Source organism: Pan troglodytes, chromosome 18 (genome assembly GCF_028858775.2).
Source record: "Pan troglodytes isolate AG18354 chromosome 18, NHGRI_mPanTro3-v2.0_pri, whole genome shotgun sequence".
NCBI classification, from domain to species: Eukaryota; Metazoa; Chordata; class Mammalia; order Primates; family Hominidae; genus Pan; species Pan troglodytes.
The window spans coordinates 61,311,392-61,328,170 of NC_072416.2; the positions used below are offsets into that span (position 1 = coordinate 61,311,392).

Here is a 16,779-nt window from a genome sequence, read left to right on the forward strand (position 1 = left end):
TATGAAACAGAGGTGATAACAAAGGCACTGTTTCTTGCTCTAAAGTTCCCAAGTCTCACATTATTTTGTAACTGGAGCAATCAGGCAAGAGAGAAAAAACGAGCTTGTTTATGGTGACAGGGCCTTTGGAAGTGTCAGAGGTAAAAGGACCTGTTGCTAGTGAGAAGTTGCTCCTGGCAGTGCCATGCCTCTGGGGAACAGGTTGGAGGTTGAATATTATCATAGGCAACACTTGAATTTGGTATATTGCAGGGTGAGCGGGAGCAGGGTGCTCTCTAACATTTGTGCACCTGTTTTCTTCGTGAGATTAAAATGTTCCATTGGTCTATCACCTTCATGTTATTTAATCATGGTATAACTTAAATATCTTAGAAAAGGCAGGTAAATCACACCCTAAACTAATGTGACAGCAAAGGCAAATTACACGTATCTGAATATTCAATGCTTTTTCTGATGAGGCAAGTTGTATGCAAAAATGTAAATTTGTTTATTCTTTCAAGACATAAATGTGGCAGCTTAATGCAAATTAAGTGAAAGAAAGTCCCATATGTAAAACCACAAGATTTTATAATTCTACCTACATTTTCCTCAAGAGAAGGGATGCTTTAAACAAAAACCCTTTACTTAATTTAAATGTAATGAGAAATGCAGAAATATACCAACGTTCAATGTAAATTCCATTCTGATATTTATACTATAGAATAATTTGCTGCTGTAACAAATTTTAAAAAATCAGAGTGAGCTAGTGGTACTACTACCTCTTTCACTGTGGGTTTCCCTGAAATTCAAGAACCAAACATTGGAGAAAGAGATCGCCCCAGAAGGAACCCAGAATTTAAATTTACTTATAGAAGCAATGTTTCATTAAAAAAAATTATCTTACCTCACAGAGTTGTCTTGAAACTGTCCTGATGGAAGCAAAGAAAAAAATGAATTGAGGCTTACTTATAAAGATAGGAAATACTTACAGGTTTGAAAATGGCTTGTGATTCTTCCTCCATTTCAGTGTCCAACAAGCTCAGTTAGAACGTAGATGCAAGTCCTGGTGAGTAAATTAGAACAACAGTACACCAATGAGAAATGAGAGAGATGGTCATTGCACACAGACCTGAGAGTTGCAAAAAAGATGGCGATTGTCGTGCTAATGTTTGCCAGAGGTGTCCCACAAGCCTGAGTAAAGTGAATTTCACCTCTTGAAGTCTATTCTTTAATTGACACAAAAATGCAAGTCCCTGGAATGAGATTTGGCTGCTACCTTAAGGGTCGTGGGTCCTTTATCTTAATGTTTTATTGATGGAATTTTGCCATGCCCATCACTTGGGACAGTGTCAGGAGACTCATTAGTGCAAACAGCTCTTAGTTCCAAAGTTCCTTTACCAATCCTTTTTGCTGGTTTGAAAAACACTAAAGAGAAAGGGAACAATTTGAGCATGGCTAAAGGGCTGTTTACTACAGCAAGGCATAAACTGCTTTTGGCATTCCCCTTTTGTAATTCATATTTTATTTCATTCTCTACTTTTACCTGTGGTTCCCCAAGAAGGAATTATTGTACAAATTCAATCTTCTAGACTTAACAGCCTTCTAATTTTTTTTTTTTTTTTTTGGCCGCTTAACTGTGGCTAGTGTACACTGTGATTCAAATATTCCAGAGACTTATAACATTCTGAATAATCTACTTTGTCATGTTGGAGTAGTATTCAAAAATGTAGACCAGGAGGGTTTTACTAATGACGTAAGTCTTATATCCCACATATTCTGTATGTATGTGTTCCTAATTTTTTTTTTGCAGGGGGCAATCTTCACCCAATAAACATAGGTAATTATTGAGGATACTTTATTCAAGTGTTCTTTGATCAATATAATTTTGTAGGATTCCATCAAGACAGTCCAAAATTGAAAAATAAAATCTTCTCATAAGCAATTTCCAGAATTTTACTTCCAAGAAAGTTTTCATACAACAACATTGTACATAAATACCAAGATATTTTAAAAAGGGTCAGTTGTGGTGGCTCACGCCTGTAATCCCAGCACTTTGGGAGGCCGAGGCAGGTGGATCATGAGGTCAGGAGTTCAAGACCAGCCTGGCCAACATGGTGAAACCCCCGTCTCTACTAAAAATACAAAAATTAGCCAGGCGGGTGGTGGGCACTGTAACCCCAGCCGCTTGGGAGGCTGAGGTGAGAGAATCACTTGAACCCTTGAGGCAGAGGTTCCAGTGAGCTGAGATCGTGCCACTGCACTCCAGCCTGGCGACAGAACAAGGCTCCATCTCAAAAAAAAAAGACAACACACACAATATGCAAAGATAGTAAGATCCACAAAATTATACATACACACACCCATAAACACATATATATATACACATATATACATATATATGTGTGTGTATGTATCTTTGGATTAGTGTTCAAGAAATGTTTATCAATATATTATCTCTATGCTGGCTAGGTAGCCATTGACAGCCAGGGTAGTATTTTCTCAACTAAATATGAACTGGTACATACTCATTATTGTTCAGTGTTCAGGCATTTATGAGCAAAAGGAAATGGAAAATATCAATGGAAAATTCATTCAAAGTATTGAGGGCCTATTGGACCACTTTGTATATAACTCTGCTGAGGGTATTTGTGTTTCCAAGATTCATTTTCTCTCCACACTGAACACTGCACATGCTTGCTATAGGGCTTTATTCTTTTCATATTGCATAGAACATACTGATTAAGGGTAATAATTCTCATGATGCTGATTTCATTTATTTAAAACTAGTCAAAACTTTGGCCAATGTACGTACTCTCTGTGTCTTTCACTGTCTTGGTCTATGTTTATAAAATGAAAATAATAATATTGTCTATTTCATAGTGTAGTGGTAAAAGCTGATAGAAATAGCCATATTTTTATCTCAGTGATTCACACATAGTAAGCATTAAATGTATTATTGTTGGTTACCATGATTATTGTTACTGTCAATATTATTTATTATCATTGCTTACACGTCCTTTCTTCAGACATTTGTTAGGCTTAATCTTTATTTCATGATCTGTAAAAACTTGTTAGTTTTTTTGTCTTCATTTATCTCTTTTAATCTAGAATCTATTATTTCAATTATGGTACATAACTCAAATGTTTACTAACTTCCATTTCCTATGTGTTCTGCTTTTAGGTAAAATCACTCTAATAGTTTGTCCCAGGACTGCTGGAATGATAATAACATCTTTGTGCTAGTGATGGATAAAAACTTAGGGAACATATCTTACTTTCTGATTAAAAAATTTTTTTAAACAAAATATCTACTACAATATGTCCTATTCATATGAGCCTTATTATTCTACTACGGTTTTTGTATCTTCAAAATTGCTTGAAAAATTAAAAAAATATATGTGATTACTAACACAATTATTTATTTATTTATTTATTGAGACAGAGTTTCGCTCTTGTTGCCCAGGGTGGAGTTCAATGGTGCGATCTCGGCTCATTGCAACCTCTGCCTCCCAGATTCAATGATTCTCCTGCCTCAGCCTCCTGAGTAGCTGGGACTGCAGGCATGCAGGCAAAAGCATACCTAGCTAATTTTTGTATTTTTAGTGGAGATGGGGTTTCACCATATTGGCCAGGCCGGTCTCAAACTCCTGACCTCGTGATCCGCCTGCCTCAGGCATGAGCCACCGCACCCAGGCCTGATTTTTTTTTTTAATAGTGTGTTCAAAGGAGAACTTCTCAGTGAGTTAGAATTGTGTTTCAGCTCTTGCTTTGCCAGCAAGTAGCTTTCCTATCCTGGAAAATGTTACTTCATTTCACTGAATCTTAGTTTGCTTATTTGTAAAGTTTATAGCTGGTAATTCTAATATAGGTCTAATATAATTTTAAATAGACTGCGAGTAAAATTTAGAAATGTTAGACATAGACCGGACCCTGTAGGAGTTTGATTCAAGACAAAAAGTAATAGAGAAATGATGAAAGCGTTTAAGAATTAACAAAGGTATTGCCAATATAATTTGTAGTAGAACTGGTTTACAAAAGATATATATTATGGAATGTGATATTTTGGAGTTTAAATAATCTGAGTATCAACTCCAGGCTGGCCCTGACTTCTTCATAATTTATATCTGTTATCAGATTCAGTCGACTTTCCCTATTTGCAGGTTCTACATCCACAAGTTCAATGAGCACAGATAGTATATACTCAGAAAAAAAAAAAAAGACAAATAAAAAACACATAATAACAGCTATTTGTATTTTAAATGCTATTAAACGTTAATAGTCTTTATATTGTATTATGTATTATAAATAATCTAGGATAATTAAAGTACATGGGAGGATGTATGTTAGTTACATGCAAATAATACATAATTTTATATAAGAGACTTGAGCATCTGTGAGTTTTGGTATCTGTGGGGGTCCTGAATATTCCCTAATTGCCAAATCTTACGAATATGTATTATCTCAAATTTAGAGATAATAATATTGAATTGACCCTCAGTTTAATTAATTGTGCAAGCCACTAATTTTTAGTGTTAAATTTTAAGTACTAATCTTTCTGACTTTGAAAATCCACATTTTTTTCATTTTTGCTGCAGTCTTGTAAGTGATGAATCAATATGAGAAGCAGTATGAAAAATCTCACTACTATACCAAGTTATGAAGGCAAAGAGAAAGAAAATAATTGAAGTTTATATTTTTTCGAGTAAAATATTTCTGACATAGGTGTGTAAGAAAATATGTGACTCAGTAGTCATCATGCAAAAAAAAAAATCCCATCTTTAATATATTCTCCCTTAACATATCTAGCCTGAGAAATAGCCCTCATCTTACAAAAAAAAAAAAAAAAATGGTGGGGGTGGCTGGCATGCTGAGCAGTTCTACCTAAGGAAGCAAATAATCAGCACTCCGAGATTTTTGGAGAAAACAACTCAATTTGCATTAAGTCTTAACAATGTCACACTTAAAGTTTGATACACAGGGCATATAGAATTTTTTAATGGAAGTTAGAAAAAGATGGTCTAGAAAGGAAACTTAAAAAGAGTATATTAGCAAAGACTTTTTCATCCTCTTCAGTAAGAATTTTGTAGTAGAGCTGATTATAATAGCTCTACATATATTTATTTACAATAAAATGTACTTAAGTTTCATTGGTGGACATATGATTCAGCTATCTTCACTTGATAATTATAAGGTATAAATAAAATTTGAAGATAAAGGATGTTCTGCTCATTGTGAGATATTTCTAGGCACCTGGGCTAGTTGTGTCCAGACTAATTTGCTCTCAAAATGTTAGCTAATGATAAGAATGGGTAAAACTTGACGTAGGGTTATACCTATATATAGAACATGTGTTACAGGCAGAATATTGTTTCCCCAAGGATAACCATGTCCTAATGTCCAGAACCTATAAATATGCTATAACAAAAGAGAACTTTCCAGTTAGATTAAGAGTACAGATCTGCAGATGGGGAGATTACCCCAATAACACGAGTTTTTAAAAGGGAAAAATGATGGAAGAAGAATGTGACATGAAAAAGACTGGACTTGCTATTGGTCATTTTGAAAATGGAGGAAGGGCTATCAGCCAAGGAGAGCAGTGAATGGCCTTCATCTTACAAGCAGCAGGAAAACCCTGGACCCCGTTCCCACCACCCCTTTGGAACTGAATTATGCCAACAGCTCCATGAGCCAGCAACAGATGCTCCTCTACGGCCTCCAGAATGGAATGCAGCTTGCTGACAGGTTGATTGTATTGCAATGAGGTATGTATCAGACCTCAGACTTTCAGAAATGTAAGATAATAAATGTGTGTTGATTTCAGCCAGTAAATTTGGGGTAATTTCTTATGTGGCAATAGAAAACTAATACAGCATGTTATATATTTCATTTGTCTTGCAGGATAGTCCTTACACAGTGTTTTCTGAATACCCAATGATAGAGAATTTTAATAAATTTCTACATAAAAGTAAAAGCATAGACATGAAATACTGTTTTCAGACATATAAATTATTCAAACTGATAGGGTTTGAAGTATTGAATTGGGATAGAGTTTTCACTCTTAATTTTTGTTTTTCTTGCAGCCTATGGGTCAATTATGAGAACAATAAACAATATTTTCAAGTCAGGAAACAGAACTACAACAAAAGTTAATTATATTGAAATACAATTACTGAAGTATTTTTATAATGATATAGAATTATAAATGCTTCCCCATTAATACATTAAATAAAATATACTGGTAGGTTTCTTATTATTATTATTTTCTTCATTATTGTTAGTTTATTATTATAAGTAATATTTCAATGCATTTAAAACAGTATAATAAGATTGAAACATATTTGCAGTGGCTAGGAATGGCAAACTGTATTAATAATGATTCTATGATTTGTTTCCTACATGAAGCATAAAAAATGTTAAATTAGGTGCACGATTTCCCCCTTTTGAAGTCAGAGTCCCTAGCACATACTCATGGATAAGAATTCCTTCTCTATGTCAACAGACTTATTAGGTTCCAAGTTTACTGGTGAAAAGCGACCTGTTCAAGAGAAGTCAAAGAACAGTGTATTCTAAAGACTATCAGCAATTTACCTCTAAGTGATAGTGAACCAGATAACATGCCTATGAACAACGGGAATGCTCATTTTCCTCAACTCTTACAGAAACAGTAGATTCTTCTGTGATATCGATAGATTAAGCAAAATGACACCTTGTTTTGCTTCTTGTTGTCATTGCTAAATTGCATTTTGAAAACATTAATGATCTTTTTTTAAACATCTCATTTTAATCAAATAAGTAAGTGTCCTAAAATTGACAACGGAACAAATAAAGTTGCTGTCTACTATGACACATACAATAATTGCATTCAAGATGCTTACAAATTTAAGGGAAATGAAGCATGATAAAGAAGTAATTGATAATAGAGCAGGTAAGCAATGAGTATATTGGATTTGGTGTGTGGGGGGTGAGGAGTCGAATAGACAGAGGAAGCCAGTAAGAATCAGGGTTGCTTAGGTGAGATTAGGGACTTCAGAGAAGAGGCAATGGCCGAGCTGGTTTCTGAAAACTACATGCTTTCTAGATCAAGGATTTTCATTTTCACACTATAAACATTTTGGACTGAGTAAGCATTTGTCCTAGTCGACTCTGCTGGCCATTGTGAAATATTTAGCAATATCTCTGGCCTCTATCTACAAGATGCCATTAAGAACAGAAGTTATGACACATAAAATATCTTCAGGTATTTCCCAATGACCCTGGGGCACAAAATCACCCACTGGTTGAAAACCAGAGCTCTGAGACCATGCTACTCAAAGTGTATTACAGGTCTCAGCAGTATTCCCATCACCTAGAAGACTGTTAGAAATACACAGCTTCAGGTTCCACTCCAGAATTACTAACTTCAAATCTGCCTTTTAACAAGACCCCCTCGCCTATTTTGCATACACAGATTTTGAGAAGCACCTAGGCAGTTGAAGCACCTGGCAAATGGGAACAACACACACATTCTCAAGAAGGAATAATATAGATAATTTCAAGTGGTCAGAGGGCAGAGTAGGAATAAAACGCAAGACTGGAGAATCAAGCAAAAGCCAGAAGATAACACCTTTACAAGCTCATAAAGCATCAAGATGTTCTCTGGGCAAAGGACTTCAGTGAAGATTATTGATTAGAGAAGGAATGAAATATGATCAGATTTGCTTTAAAATAATTTTATGTTTGTGCAATTTAATTGTCACCCTAATTGAATGATTAAAGTAAGAAATGGGTGATTAGTTTGTGAATTTATTTAATATCACCCTCCGTATGAGCAACTGGCCATTTTCTGGTTAATTTGAAAATATGACCTGTCCCTCAAATCAAAGAGAGACCGTAAGTCTACAAGCAATTGTCAGGCAAAAATGTATAGCATTCGATATTTCTTTAAGAAGAAAGTCATGTGTAATGGCTGGAGAGGCATCAAGTTAAGATTAAATCTTTATATCATATTTAGATAGATTTCCTGCTGTTCTGGAAATTAATTTGAATTAATCATGATCTTTCCACCCTTTGTCATCCTTTATTCCACAGCTGAATTAGTCCATAGCACAGCAGCCTCACAAACTTGGAGGTCTGATTTTTTTCAGTTTGGCCTGGGGATAGGAAGTCAAAAGCTGGCAAGAGACAAATGCTTTGCAGAAGTGACAAATTTAGTTTCCTGGAGAAAGTTGCTGACTGCAATGTTCCAATTGGAACAGCTTATCTGCTCCTCCAGATGTTGAAATAATGACAGATGCTCACAGAAGCCTTGACAAGAGGAAGAAAAGAGCCCACTCAAGAGTACAACCTGTTTGTATGGAGAAAAATACCAGTAACACTTATCGAGATCCCCATTCTGATGAGGCGTATATACATCTTTACAGCCGAAACATGGTATGACTGTATGCAAATTCACTGTAGGAAATTAGAGGATTTTGTGCTGTTGGAGACACAGACAAAACAGAATTATGACTCTTTTTTTCACAGGGTTGATAAATCATGAGGTCACTTTATTAAATATGAAATTACATCTGTATACTTGAGCTGAATGACAGGACACTGGTTTATAATGACTAAAGATGTATGATTGCATTTTCCACACTCGTGGCAGAGAGATGAGTATTCCATTGTGTGTGACATTTCCAGCAATTCATATTGAAGATGTGTTTTAAAATCATTAACTTATTACTATCTAAATAAGGAATATAAATTAATACTTACCAAGCAAGTAAAAATAGCAAATCTTTAAGCAACTTGAAATTTTGTACGGTAGCACAAAAACTCACAAGATATTGATCTTGGCTGTACTAAAGAGTGACTAGGTGGTATATTAAAGAGTGCATAATATTGAGTGATTAAGGGTCATTTAAATTATTTTACATGAAGATAATTATATTGTGTTTGAAATGTCAAAGACAACTTACCTGATGTATGTGTATGTAGGAAAAACAAAAAGCAAAATTGTGGTATTTTGTGTATCTGTGTCTTTTTCTGTCTTTTTGTATCTTTGTTTTCTCTCTCTCTCTCTCTGATTTTCTTTAAATGAGGTCATTAATTCTCCTGTGAGAGAAACTTTTCTTTACCAGAGGAAAACTACCCAATTGTAAAATATAGTTTGCAAGATGAAAGAAATGTTTCTCCAAACACTTCACCTTCTCTAAGAGATTTCTTTGCATCTTACCTGGACTGCTGAAGAAGCATTTTCACAGTATCCTTTGCAATAACTTCCCTTGCATAGCTGAAAAGCACTTATTATGAAATTATTTCTGCATTCAGTTGAAATCTAATTCTTGTCTGTGCACTCTGAACCATACTCCTCAAGTAAATCACTCTATGACAAAGGACTAGTATCTAGAATCTATAATACAAGACACTCAAACAAAACAGCAAATAATACCACCCGTAAGTGGGCAAAGGACATGGATATTTTTCAAAAGACGATATCCAAATGGCCAAAACAAACATATGAAAATATGCTCAACATCACTAATCATCAGGGAAACGCAAATTAAAACCACCATGAGGTGCCACCTTACTCCTGCAAGAAAGGCCATTATTAAATTTTGAAAAACAATAGATGTTAGTTAGTGTGGATGTGGGGAAAAGGGAACACTCATATACTGCTGGTGGAAATGTAAATTAGTACAATCTCTATGGAAAAGAGTATGGAGGTTCATTAAATAGGTATAAGTAGATATACCATTCAATCCAGCAATCCCACTACCCAAAGGAAAATAAGTCATTATATAGACACTTGCACACATATGTTAAAAAGGGCAGAATTCAAAATTGCAAATATGTGGACCCAATCTAGGTACCCATTGACTAATGAGTGGATAAAGAAAATGTGGTATATATACACCATGAAATACTACTCAGCCATTAAAAAAAAAATGAAATAAAGTCTCTTGCAGTAACTTGGGTGGAGCTGGAGGCCATTATTCTAAGTCGACTAACACAGGAGTAGAAAACCAAAAACTGCATGTTCTCACTCAAAAAGAGGAGCTAAGCTATGAGTAAGCAAAGTGACATAATAAACCTTAAAGACTGAGAAGATAGAGGGTGGGAAAGGGGCTAAGGATAGAAAATTACACATTAGGTGCAATGTAATCTACTCAGGTTATGAATGCACTAAAATGTCAGTATTCACTACTATATAATTCATCCATACAACAAAAAAAACACCTGTACACCAAAAGCTGTTGAAATAGACATTTTAAAAAAACATTGAAAAAAGCTGATACCTCTGACCCAGAAAAATATAACAAAGTTTCTTCCCCCGTAATGATTCATTTGAGTTAATGTGTAATCTTTCCAGTTTGTAATGACATTTTAAGCATTAACTCTAAGTAGAGAGGACAGTGTGCTCTTAGGTAATTACTAAACACCCAACAGTTACAAAATTCATGTATCTGCATTTAGATAACAGGGATATCTCTTATAAATCTAGCTTATTGTGTCACATCTTACAAACTATTTGCCTTCCCTTCTTTCTCTATGACACCAGGGACATACATAGTTTGACCAAAATCCTTCTAGCTGTATTTCGGATCTGCATCTTCCAACCCCACAACCTTATCTATTCTACATCCACAAAACTGTATTTATATGATGAACATTTTCTTAAGTCCTATTATGCTTTGGGCCTGAGCTAGATGATTAAAAGATGATTCAGATGTAATTATTGTACACCAGGGATAGATAGATGCAAAGGAGTCTTTGTCAAAACCTCTATGTCTTTGTAATTCCCTGTTAAGATAAATTTATAGCCATGGGAGTTATTTATATATAAGGAAATGATGGCTGAGAGAAGTTAAGATACTGACACTAAGGGTGTGCAACCAAGACTCAAACACACTCTATGAATAAATCAGAAAGTTGTAAGCCAGCTGGATCTTTAGGTGTACCAAAGAGGGGACATGAGGAACTCAGGAAGACAGAAGCATGCCAGAGTGGACAGACAACAGGCTGTTCACACAGAGCCTTCCATAGCTTCCTACTGGTGTACTGGAATGTGACCCACCTCTCAGTCTACTCTAAATAGAGTCTAAACAATCCACCGAGGACAGCGTATGTTTACATTACACATGTTTACACACAGCCCTGCTTTGAATGATTAACAAAAATAAGCTAGAACCCCAGAACTTCTATGAGCGTGTAGCAAAGCCACAGATATAATTCTTCCTGAAATTTTTAATTTGGCATTTCAGAAAAATCCAGACATTTGAGTCTTCTGAAGATCCTCATGTAGTGAGTAACAGATAAACAAAATTATTCAGTTTTTTTTTTCTGTTGAGCAAACCAAAGAATATGCTCGTGCATTCTCTTTGCTGCTAATTATTTACATCATTGGAGAGAAGATAATATATGAGTTATACAAGCTGATGATACATTTAAAATGATAGTGTCCTTAGGAATATTTTTACTGAAGACTATATTCCAAATCTGGTCAGTGAAGAAATCACATTTCCAATCTTTACATATGCCATTATACCTGTTTTAATACATTGCATATTCTTTTCCTTTTTTTTTTTTTTTTTTGAGATGAAGTCTTGCTCTGTCACCTAGGCTGGAGTGCTGTGGTGTGATCTTGGCTTACTGCAACCTCTGCCTCCTGGGTTCAAGCGATTCTCCCTGCCTCAGCCTCCCGAGTCGCTGGGACTACAGGTGCGTGCCACCACACCTGGCTAATTTCTGTATTTTTAGTAGAGATGGGGTTTCACCATATTGGCCAAGGATAGTCTCGAACTCCTGACCTCGTAATCTGCCTACCTTGGCCTGCCAAAGTGCTGGATTACAGGCATGAGCTACTGTGCCCAGCCTTATTGCATATTCTTTGGCAAAAATACATGTTTCACATTTCATACCTTTTGAATAAACAAATACTCAAATCCATTTAACAATGATTAAGTTCTTCTCTTTTTTGTTTTATAAAACACATAATTTACAAATGTAACCATTTTAAGTGTACATTTCAGTAGTGCTAATGTATGCTCATTGGTGTGCAACATCTCTCTAGAAATTTTTCATCTTGCAAAATTGAAACCCTATATACACTAAACATCAACTCCCCGTTTCCCTTTCTTCCAGACCCTGGCAGTCATCATTCTTCTTAATGTTCCTAAGAGTTTGACTACTTTAAATATCTCATGTAAGTGAAATCATGCAGTATTTGTCCTTTTGAGACTGGCTTATTTTACTTAGCGTATTGTCCTCAAGTTTCATCCATGTTGTAGCAGAATTTCCTAATTTTTTAAGGCTGAATAGTATTTAATTGTATTAATATACCATATTGTCTTTATCCATTCATCTGTGGATGGACATTTACGTTGCTTTTAATTCTTGGCTATCACGAATAATGCTGCAGTTTCAAAATATCACTTTTAGATCCTATTTTTGGCCAGGTGCGATGGCTTACGCCTGTAATCCCAGCACTTAGAGACCTAGGCAGGCGGATCACGAGGTCAAGAATTCAAGACCAGCCTGACCAACAAGGTGAAACCCCATCTCTACTAAAAACACAAAAATTAGCCAGGCATGGTGGCGTATGCTTGTAATCCAAGCTACTGAGGAGGCAGAGGCAGGAGAATCACTTGAACCAAGGAGGCGGAGGTTGCAGTGAGCCGAGATTGCACCACTGCACTCTAGCCTGGGCAACACAGCAAGACTCCATCTCAAAGAAAAAAAAAAATCCTGTTTTCAGCTCTTTTAGATACACATGCAGAAGTAAGATTACTGGATCATTGGTGATTCTATTTTTAATTTTTTCAAGAAACCCCATGCTACTTTCCATAATGGCTGCACAATTTTACATTCTCACAAATGTTCCAATTTTTCCACATTTATGCCAGCACTTGTTATTTTTTGGCATTTGTTTTTATTGACCATTCTAATGGGTGTCCAGTGATACTTCATTGTAGTTTTATCTTGCATTTTCCTGATGATTAGTAATGTTGAGCATTTTTTAATACATCCTTTCGTCATTTGTGTATCTTCATGAAGGAAATGTCTATTTCACTCCTTCACCCACATTTTAATCAGATTAATATTGTCATTGTTGAGATTTAGGTGTTCTTTATATATTCTGGACATTAACCCCTTATCAGATATATCAGATATATGATTTGCAAATATTTTCTCCTGTTCTACATGTTGCCTTCATTTTTAATTTTATAGGATATTATACTTTAGGAAGCATGATAATAAGCTTTTTCCTGAGCTTTTGTATGTTGCCCAAAGAAAGTATAATCTAGTATCAATGTAATAAACAAAATCTGAAATCTTTACTTATCACTGCTACTCACAAACTGTGAGACTTTAGAAAAGTTAAACTTGGTGAGTTTCTTTATTTACAAAGCAAAGAATTTGGGTAGAAATGTATTTGTAGCCAAACAGCTCTGTGTGTCGGTTATAACCCTAGGCCTTGGTGAGCTCCTTGGCATTGGAATGCTTATAGGCTAGATGTGGAAGAAACATAAATAAATAGATAAATAATTCTGAAATAGTTGCCAAAGTAAATGTGCTTACTTTTCCAAAGAAATTGATATTAGGGGGCTGTTGCTTTCTGTGGATGGCAGTTTACAATAAAAGCCTGCATAATGGGGAGTACCAAGCTTCCTGGCTTAGCAAAGTGACAGTTGCACTACAACAAAATATCATGTTCAATATTGTGATGTCTCTCCCTGGTAAGCAAAGCCAGCTAGGATGAAGTCAGGGTGGTTGTCTAGCGTCCAGTGCCTGAGGACAGTTTCATATCCAGAGAAGAAAAATAAGAGCCGCAGACGTGCTGTGGGAATATGATGTAGTTACATTGCCTCTCTTAATCTCAGTTACCTCACCTTTAAATTCAAAGGGTTGGTGTGGTTGGATATTATTTGGCAAAAGAAAGGTAAACAACAACAACAAAAAGACCAGAATGACTTGCACATGAGCCTAATTTGTTATACCAAGTGACAGAAGCCACACTCGAATGACGAAGCATTGAAAGATTCCGTTATCGAAAATATCCAGAATAGGCACATCCATAGAGAGAGAAGGTAGATTAGTGGTTATCGGGGCTGGGTGTGGAAACAAAGATTGTCAGCAAATACACACATGGAATCTCTGGGGTTGACTGAAAGGTTCTAAAACTTAACTAGGGTGATGATTGTAGAACTCTTTATATTTACTAAAAATTATTGAATGAGACAAATAAAACTGTGGATTTTATGACATGTCAATTCAAATTCAACAAAACTGATAGAAAAAATATATTAAAAAATATGTATTAAAAAAAAAACCCTTGAACATGTAGGGATAAACTCTCAAAGGCTATTCTCAGGTCGCAGGTATTCTGATTCTGTGATCTCAAGTATGATTTTTGTAAATTTTATTTCCTGTATTTTCTTTAACTTTTCAATTAAATTTATACATTCTTTTTCTAAGGGCCTGACCCCCACAAAGATGTTTATATTGCTTTTCTGTTGAAAGATGTGCCAAACCTTTATGCACTTTATATTGCTTTCATATCCAGCTCTACAGAAGCTCTCAATAGTCATCACACTATATGTCCCACAGTTCATTCTGAAGTTTGGCCAAAGAAGCATTGTTGTTAGAGATATAGAATTTAACTTGAACCAATCATTTCCAATGCTCTACATAACTAACACAAGTCTTGAAATTTTGGCAGATTTACCCTTCTAAAATGACTTATATGCATCTACACCTTTTAAGAAACCTGGGATAATTTAACCATTCCTACTTTGCTATTCTAAACAGAAAGGATTCTGCTCTATTTCACAATAATCAGCTTCCTCTAGGGAACAAACAATGAGAAACATGAATTATTAGTGTCCTTAGCAGAAGTTATTTTGCCTGTTAAAAATAAACATATGCATCTTAGTTAACATCATCCTGTTATTCAGATTATTAAGACTTCTTGTCAGATCAGCCATAAAGGAAAAAAAATATGTAAAGAGCTAATGGGTGGATTTTACAGTAAACTGCATGTACACACACACACACACACACACACACGTTGTTTGTCTCCCAAATGCGCCTTTCATTTATTCAATAATGTTGAAATCCCACGTATCTGTAGTAAGTCATAAGATATAAAAATGAACATAACCTTGGCGGAATATATATTGACTTCAGGTTTCTTCCTTTCTCCCTCTTTTCTTTCATTGCTTCCTTCATTCTTTCTGTATGTAAAGAACTGTAAACTCCGTGAGGTGAGGGATGGGGTAGGATCTTACTTTCCATCATCTTCCCAGCAGTTATCCACAAGCCTTGCTCAAAAGATATTATGAGTGAATGAGTGAGAGAGTGAGCAGTTTACCCTAACCTGTTCACAGTAATGGATTCCAAGAAATAAAACTGTGTCTATCCCAGCACTTTGGGAGGCCAAGGTGGGCGGATAACCTGAAGTCAGGGGTTCGAGAGCAGCCTGACTAACATGGTGAAACCCCGTCTCTACTAAAAATACAAAAAAATTAGCCAGGCCTCGTGGCATGCACCTGTAATCCCCGCTACTTGGGAGGCTGAGGCAGGAGAATCGCTTAAACTTGGGAGGCGGAGGTTGCAGTGAGCCAAGATCGTGCCATTGCACTCCACCTTGGGCAACAAGAGCGAAACTGCGTCTCAAAAAACAAACAAAAAAACTGTGTCTAAGTTAGATCTGGTCTCTGTTATTACATGTCATAGTGAGGGAGTCAAATATTAAACAAATAATTATGCAGGTGAAGATCGCAAAAGAGAGTAAATAAAACAGGTGTCTACTCTCCTCAGTTACTGTTTATAGTTTATACCAGTGATTCTCATTCGGAGTATTAGAAACTTATTAGAAACTGTGAGAAATTTATAAGAAAAATACCAAGGACTTACACGTGGGCAAATTCAAAATCACTAGAAAGCTGTCCAGGGCATTGGTATACATTTTAAAGTATATTTTCAGATAATTATAATAGGCAGAAAATCTGATTTATAAATTGATGATAATGTAGTCTGGACATGGGTGCAGACATCTCTGCTCTCCTACAAACTCAGATAGGCTGCTAACCTGCTGGTTTACTCTACACAGGTAGGAACCTGACTCTTTGCATGCCAAACTTCCCTGCCCCCTCCTACAGACCTTTCACGTGGTCCTCAATATAAAGCTTTAATGAACGAGCATATAACTTAGCAAATAATGCTACCATCTGCCTAGTCTTCAAAGTTATAAAGAAATGTCTCTGATTTCTCTCTGTCTATATTGATTTGCATAATGCTTTTAATCCCACCATATTTATTTTTCAAGTCATTTTTCACAATCTCAATAGCTATGGTGAGACTCCATAATTTATGACCTAGTGATTGCATTGGTGTCCTAAATATTGTTTTCCCCCTCTATAATTTATTCCACTTGCTCCTAGAACAAAGTTATCTTTCTACAATACATATCATGTTATTCTCTGAGAAAAAGTGAGTAAAGAAAAATTCCTTCAGAATAGTCAATTGTAAAAATTTTAGATTAAGATTTCAAAGACATTTTCTTACATAATTAGAACCTAACACGTGCTTTCAGTCTCTTCCTTCTCAACTTCCTTCTTCTCTGCCTGTCTCTGTCCTCTATGTCATTTGTCTTCATCAAATCTGTTTATTTTTAATTTATTTTAATATACCAAGTAAACACTGTATATTTTTATGGTGGACAACATGATGTTTTATGTATTTACACATTGTGGAATGAGTAACTCAAGCTATGTAACATATGTATTACCTTACATAGTTTTTTTGTGGTGAAAATAGTTAAAATATACTCTTAGC

General features: G+C 35.5%; 1 long non-coding RNA gene across 1 annotated transcript in view; it reads right to left on the bottom strand.

The window, feature by feature from the left end:
* LOC134808817 (uncharacterized) overlaps positions 1 to 16,779 on the bottom strand; it is a 469,178-nt gene that overhangs the window by 156,700 nt on the left and 295,699 nt on the right. Inside the window, exon 4 of the long non-coding RNA XR_010152627.1 lies at positions 969 to 1,042. This is a non-coding gene — a long non-coding RNA (uncharacterized LOC134808817). The remainder of the gene's footprint in view (positions 1 to 968; positions 1,043 to 16,779) is intronic.